Below are 7,500 nucleotides of genomic sequence, written 5' to 3' on the forward strand. Positions count from 1 at the left end.
TCTTAAGTTTAAGGAAGGACTTCCTATCAACTTCATTCAGCTTATGAACGAAATCATCCATGGTGAATGTGAAAAGAAAGGCGCTGGAGAATGCCGATGGTTTCTATTAAATATGTAACAGCATGTAAAAAACTGTTGACAACGACACCTAAAACTTCGGAGTTTTTTCACCTCGATAAGAGGCTTCCTCAGGGTGAGAAGGACTTCATTGGTGTAGAGGCGATGTTCTGGTCTTGAAGGTCTAGAGGCAAGTTAAGAAGGTGGCTAAGCGGGAGGCTTTTTATACTCGGTCGAACGGTTCAGTCGACTTAGAGCGGGTGGAATGCCGGGCTCTGATTGGCTCATAGGACGTTTCGCCTGATCTCGGGCGGCGGGGATGACCTCTGTCTGCTACGCAGCTCAAGCGGCTAGGCCCGGGCAGAATGCTAGCTTGTGATTGGCTGCGGGGGTTCTCCCGTGATCTTGTGCTTACCCCGGGCAGAATGCTGGCTTCCGATTGGCTGCGGTGATTCTCTCGTGATCTGGAGGAGGCTCTGGTTTTTGGCTGGAGATCTTGGCGGCTTGATGGAAGGTCTTGTGTAGGTTGAAGAGGGAGCGGTTTCAGAGGGCGAGCTGAAGGGAGAATAAAATCAGAAGCAAGTTGTACATTAATGGTAGGGTGACGGGAAGTGATGGCTACGGCTTCTGCAATTTGCATACGCCTGTGGTTGGACTCTCTGTGAAGAATGGTCGTAGAGTCAATTAGTTTCTGAAGTGGTGGTTTTTTGTCGTGATGATCAATGTAATCCTGAAAGATGGAACCTTGGTTACGGTGGTATTGGTAGAACCTCCACTACCTTAAGAAGACGCCTCCAATACCACCGTAACCAAAGTTCCATCTTTCAGCATTACATTGATCATCACGACAGGATCAGAAGTTCTCAGGATGTCAATGAGCTCAGCAGCTGACTTCAAGGAGTAACCTATATAAACATATAAATATATACATATATATATATATATATATATATATATATTCTGTTAAAAACGACAGCAAAAGAATTGTTAATTAACTTTTTCCGTGAGCTCTCAAGCTTGCGAAAAGTAGATTTCTGGTAGGGGGAAAGGGAATAAATCAAATTTCCAAAACTCATAGGAAACAAAAGTTATAATGAACACAAAAATACAGCATACAGTAAACAAAATACAAGAAAAGAGTACAAAGAATACAGCAAAAAACAAAATACAAGCAGGACAAATTAAATTTCAAAACGTTTCGCCGATCTTTCTGCATCCTCAGTTGGTGTGATTAAGATTGGAAAAGGGAGCATATTCTAAATGAAGTGAAAAGCAGGGGAGAAGTCACCGTGTTGAAACTGGGGGAAGTCACACATATGAGCATGATGAACACTAGGCGAGATCACAGGTTGGCGGAAACATTACTCGGAGAGGTCACTTCCGGGTTCGGCGCCAGTCTGCTTCTCAGTCTTTGGGAACGACGAATGACAGGATGTTCTTCTCTTTGGCAGGGAATGGGAAGTCTCTGTGGAGGAGACCCCGAATTCTTGGGATTGCTCATCTGGCTCCTCCGAACAGGTTTCATGCTAGGGAGGAGGGCGAAGTCATTTACTTGCCTATTAATGACAGGTTGCAGCTCCTTTATCTTGTATTTTGTTTACTGTGTGCTGTATTTTTGTGTTCATTATAACTTTTGTTTCCTATGAGTTTTGGAAATTTGATTTACTCCCTTTCCCCCTACCAGAAGTCTACTTTTCGCAAGCTTGAGAGCTCACGGAAAAAGTTAATGAATAATTTTTTTGCTGTCGTTTTTAACAGAATATGCATCAGAGAGAATCTCCTGCGACGCTTCACCAATATATATATATATATATATATATATATATATATATATATATTTAAATATATACATATATGTATATATATACATATATATATATACATATACATATACATGTATATATATATACATATGTATATATATATATGCATATGTATATATATATATATATATATATATATATATATATATATTACAGGTGAAAAATGTAATCACACATTTGTCAATCACGTGAGAGACACCGTTGGAGTAGAAAAGACTGGGGACGGGGAATCTATATATTTCGATTGCAAACTGCAATCCTCTTCAGTAGATACAAATAGGAATAGTGAGTGCTACTTGACATGAGAAAGGGGAACATTGGGAGAGGTCTCTACCCTCGGCTCACTCCGTATGTGAGGTCAGGAGGCAAATGTCTTTTTAATAGGCTGGTGATGAAAAGTCCTGAAATTATATCCGGGGACCATTGCCCCTTTGAAATGTTGATATTGGGCTGGTATTCATTTATAGTAGATTCTACCATTTTCCTCTTGAACTCACATCTGGATTTATAAATAAGCTCAGCTTTGTCCCAGTCCAAACAATGTTTAAATTGCTTAACATGTTGGAACACAGCTTAGCTTTCTTGTCCATATTTAATGGAACGTTTATGTTCGATCATCCTAGTGTCCAAATCCGTCCCAGTCTGTCCGATGTAAACTAAGTCACAACCTTTACATGGAATCGAATAAACCCCTTGACTATGCTCTTCTTTTAACCTTTAGTGGACATTTACCACCTTGTTATTAATGGTGTTAGGGTAAATATGCAGCGAAGAGTATTTACTCTTCGCTGCATATTTACAAGAGGAAATTGAATACGTAACCGCTGCGTTCAGGAACCTAAGGTACCCAGAGGGCATGTTAGGGACGTCACTACGGAAAGCCATTAAAATCAGACAGAGGAAAGGATGTGAAGAGAGGACAAATTTACGATACCTTGTGGTTCCTAACTCTGGCCTCTCTCACATGCTTTCCAAAACGTTGAGACAGACAGGACTCATCATAGTAAATGACACAGGGAAGAAAATAGGACACTTGACCACCAACAGAACCAAGACGAACCGTGACAATAGCATCGTTTACAAAATTCCCTGCAAAGGATGTGACTGTGCATACTACGGAGAGACATACAGAGGACTTAACAACAGACTCAAGGAACACAAAGCGGACATTAGACACCACCGAGAAACCAACGCTCTAGTTAACCACATTGACACAGAGGGACATTTGCCTAACTGGGAGGGTTCCACCATTCTAGCTAAAGGACTACACAAGAAACAACGGAAAATAATTGAATCACTTTACATTGCCAACCACAAAAACACAAACAAGAGAACTGGTGACTCGAAATGGACAAAATCTACCGCGACACTTGCCCACTTCGGCCTACCCTCTCCAGCTTTCTTCCTTTCACTCTGAAGTTCCTCCATGCTACCTTGCCCCATCTTTTTATCCTGATTTATTCTTTTAATGCTATTTGTTACTATTTATTTTCAACACTATTATTATTATCATTGTTATTATAACTATTATTTATTTATTTTTTCTATCATTATATTTATAATTTTATCATTACATTTTTATTTTTATTATTACCATCTTTATTATTATTACTTTCATTATCTTTATTATTATTATTGTTATTATTATTGTTACTATTTAAATATTTAATTAATTTTTCGTTTTTATTATCATTGTTTTCACTATTATTGTCATAATTACTATTAATAATTTTTATTTCTTGGTTATTAGTATTATCATTTTTATTTTTATTATTGTTTTTATTATTATTACTTTTATTTTATTGTTATTATTTCCTGTATTGCTACTATCATTTTTGTTATTATTGTTAATATTATTATTTAAATATTTATCTTCATCGTTATCATTACTATTGTTACATTTTCTATTAATAATTTCTTTGGTATTAGTGTTATCATATTTAATTGTAAAAATGTCTTCATTGTTACGTGAGCCACAATGTGATGTTCACATTCGCCACCAACTATGGTAACTCGGAGAGGTGGTGAGGTCCACCCCATGTATATAATGCCCACAGCCCGTTTGTACACATTTTCCTTTGAAAAAGCATACCTGCGAAACTAGTCAGGAATAAACTCAAGACTAAGACTCCTGTGTTTCCTATTCCGCTTACATCAACCTGTCAGAATGTCTCAACATATATATATATATATATATATATATATATATATATATGTGTGTGTGTGTGTGTGTGTATATATATATATATATATATATATATATATATATATATATATATATAAACTAATGAAAACCGTGTCAATAATTGCATACGAGTATATGACACCTAATATTGAACGAATCTAGGTTGTGCATGCTGATGTGGATGGGTACACGTGGTTAATTTTTTCGATCATTAATTTTAGGGCCACCAGATTTTTTTCTTTTCTTTTTAATATGATGACAGTCCGTTGTTAGCTGGCGGGATTCCCGCCTGAGCCCACACCAGTGGCCCAAGCTACAACGTGAAGAGCCTTTAAAAAAGGCGCAGCAATTATATTGCTGTGACCGAGGCTCCAGCTGGTGGGATCTTTACCGAATTCCTGCAGCGACATTAGTTTTATCCTGCATGGAGATATAATAGCTGTAGCCAACGGGATTGAATCCCGAGGCTCCTTGATAGAAGAATCCAATACAGGAGGTTGCTAGACAGAACCTCGCTGTCGGAGGTCATGCAGCAGGGTCCCTCACGGGCATTTTATTCGACGCTGACTGCGCGAGGTCCCCTGAAGAAAAATGAAAGGTTACAAGGAAGTTACCGTTCAAAGCGTGAAAAATTGAGTACCACCTATTCAGGGGACCTCGCGCATTCAGGGTCGAATAAAATGCCCGTGAGGGACCCTGTTGCATGACCTCCGACAGCGAGGTTCTTTCTAGCAACCTCCTGTATTGGATTCTTCTATCAAGGAGCCTCGGGATTCAATCCCGTTTGCTACAGCTGTAATCTCCATGCAGGACAAAACTAATGTCAGTGCAGGAATTCGGGAAAGATCCCACCAGCTGGAGCCTCGGTCACAGCAATATAATTGCTGCGCCTTTTTTAAAGGCTCTTCACGTTGTAGCTTAGGTCACTGGTGTGGACTCAGGCGGGAATCCCGCCAGCTAACAACGGACTGTCATATTAAAAAAAGAAAGAAAAGAAAAAAAATCTGGTAGCCCCAAAATTAATGATTAAAAAATTAACCACGTGTACCCATCTACATCAGCATGCACAACCTAGATACGTTCAATATTAGGTGTCATATACTCGTATGCAATTATTGACAGGTTTTCATTAGTTTATATATATACATATATATATATATATATATATATATATATATATATATATATATATATATATATATATATATATATATATATATATGTGCATCTATGTATGTATATATACACACACACACACACACACACATATATATATATATATATATATATATATATATATATATATATAAAAATAAAAACACACACATACACACACACACACACACACACACACACACACACACACACACACACACACACACACACACACACACACACACACACACACACACACACACTGAGGGGTGTTACTCCAACTCTCGTGGGCGGGGAGTTGGGGGTGTGTGTGTGTGCAAGGTCATAGCATTACCCATAGATCGGACCTACGAGCTCTGACCTCTCTTCCAGGAGGGAAATAGCTGTCGATCACGAGTCCAACACGTGATCCAAAGACCAAGTGAATACACACACACACACACACACACACAAACACACACACACACTTCAACGAACGGACGGCGTAGAAGACGTTCTGAAGAAAAAGTGAAAATTCGAAGATACTAAAGCAAAGGAAGTACCTATTGTATTTACAGGGCGGGGGGAAATTGCTCGTGGGGTAGGGGGAAAGTAGGGAAAGAGGAGAAGGGGAGGGATTACTGAGGGAAATGGAAGGAAATGAGGAAGGAGAAGACTTGGCCCAGGCAGACAGACGTAATGTAAACATGAAACGGCCCCCCGACCAGCTGAGTGACGACGAAATGTCTAATAAAAATGTAAAGATCAGAAACATAGATAAAAGCAGTTCAATGGAAGGTGAGGAGGATAATTTCCAAGGATTTAATGAAAGGCGGGCGGATACCAACCTCCCCCGACTGAAAAAACTGGAGGAAAAACTTGAACAAATGTCTGACAACTGGGAAGTTAGGTTTGGCAAGATGACTAAAATTGCCGAGAGGTTTGAAAAATTGGAAAAACTAGAGAAGGCGAACAAAAACTTAACTGATGAAATAGAAGACCTAAAAAGACAGTTAAGAGAAGTAAAGGTGGAGAATGAGGAATTGAAGAGGAATAGTAAAGAAAACAGAGAAACCATAACTAAAGAAGCTAAAAATTGGAAGACAACCCAAGAAGAAAACAAAGTTTCATTCACTGACATAATCAAACAGCAATTGAAAGAACATACTGAAGACTCAGTTATTAAAGTGATGAGACAAAAGGAGAATATAGTAAGAGATTTAGCAGACAAGAAGAAATGTATAATTATATTAGGAATGGAAGAGAAACACAACCCAGATAGAACCACAAGAATCAAAGAAGAAAACGAAAAAGTAAGCCAATTACTAGAATCAGTACAGGAAGATGAACCGGAAATTATGAAGCAAATCGAAGAGAAATTTAGACTTGGAAAGTATAGCACAGACAAGACCAGACCAATTAAGATTAAATTCAAGTCACAAAGGACGGCAGAGAATATCTTATCCAAAACAGGGAAACTAGCAATAAGTGAACAATATAAAAAGGTATGGATAAAAAGGGAAATGAATAAAGAGGAAAGAGAGGAAGAAAACAGAAAAGACTTAAAGCTAAGGAAAAAAAAACGAGAACAGAACGGAGTCAGAAAAAGAGAGATTCTATTGGAGAGTAGTGAATATGAAACTAAAGAAAGTCGACATACAAGAGAAAAACAAAAGGGAAACAGAGAACACAATGGAAGTGGCAGAAAACTAAGAGTGTCTTACACAAATATAGATGGATTAATAACAGGATTGAATGAGCTGAATGATTATTTGAAGGAAAAAGAACCAGACATAATGGGAATTGTAGAAACAAAATTAAAAGGTCCACTACCACCCAACAGTGTAGGACATGATGCATATAATTATTGGATTAGAAACAGAGAGAAAAAGCAAGGGGGTGGAGTTATGTTCCTGACTAAGAAGGATATAAACGTGAAGTGTGTCACATATGGAAAGAATACAGTAGAGATGATAATAATGGAAGTAGAAGACAGAGATAAGAAGAGCAGAAAGTTTGTGATAAATCATGTGCCCCCGAAAACAGCCTCATGAGAAGAGAGTGAACATAAAAGTATGTTAGAGAACACAAAGATAGCATTAAATAAGATAATGGAAGATGGAGGAAAAATAGTTATGATGGGCGACTTTAATTGCAAAGAAGTCTGCTGGGAAGAAATGACAGTAAAGGGTGGGGACGGCTCATGGGGAAACGCTCTACTTGAGATGATTACTGACCATACAATGACACAATGGATACAGGAGAACACTAGGTATAGAAATGAAGAAGAGCCATCGAGAC

Source organism: Oratosquilla oratoria, chromosome 15 (assembly GCF_046742065.1).
Source record: "Oratosquilla oratoria isolate Oo_2021 chromosome 15, ASM4674206v1, whole genome shotgun sequence".
In the NCBI taxonomy this organism is placed as follows: domain Eukaryota; kingdom Metazoa; phylum Arthropoda; class Malacostraca; order Stomatopoda; family Squillidae; genus Oratosquilla; species Oratosquilla oratoria.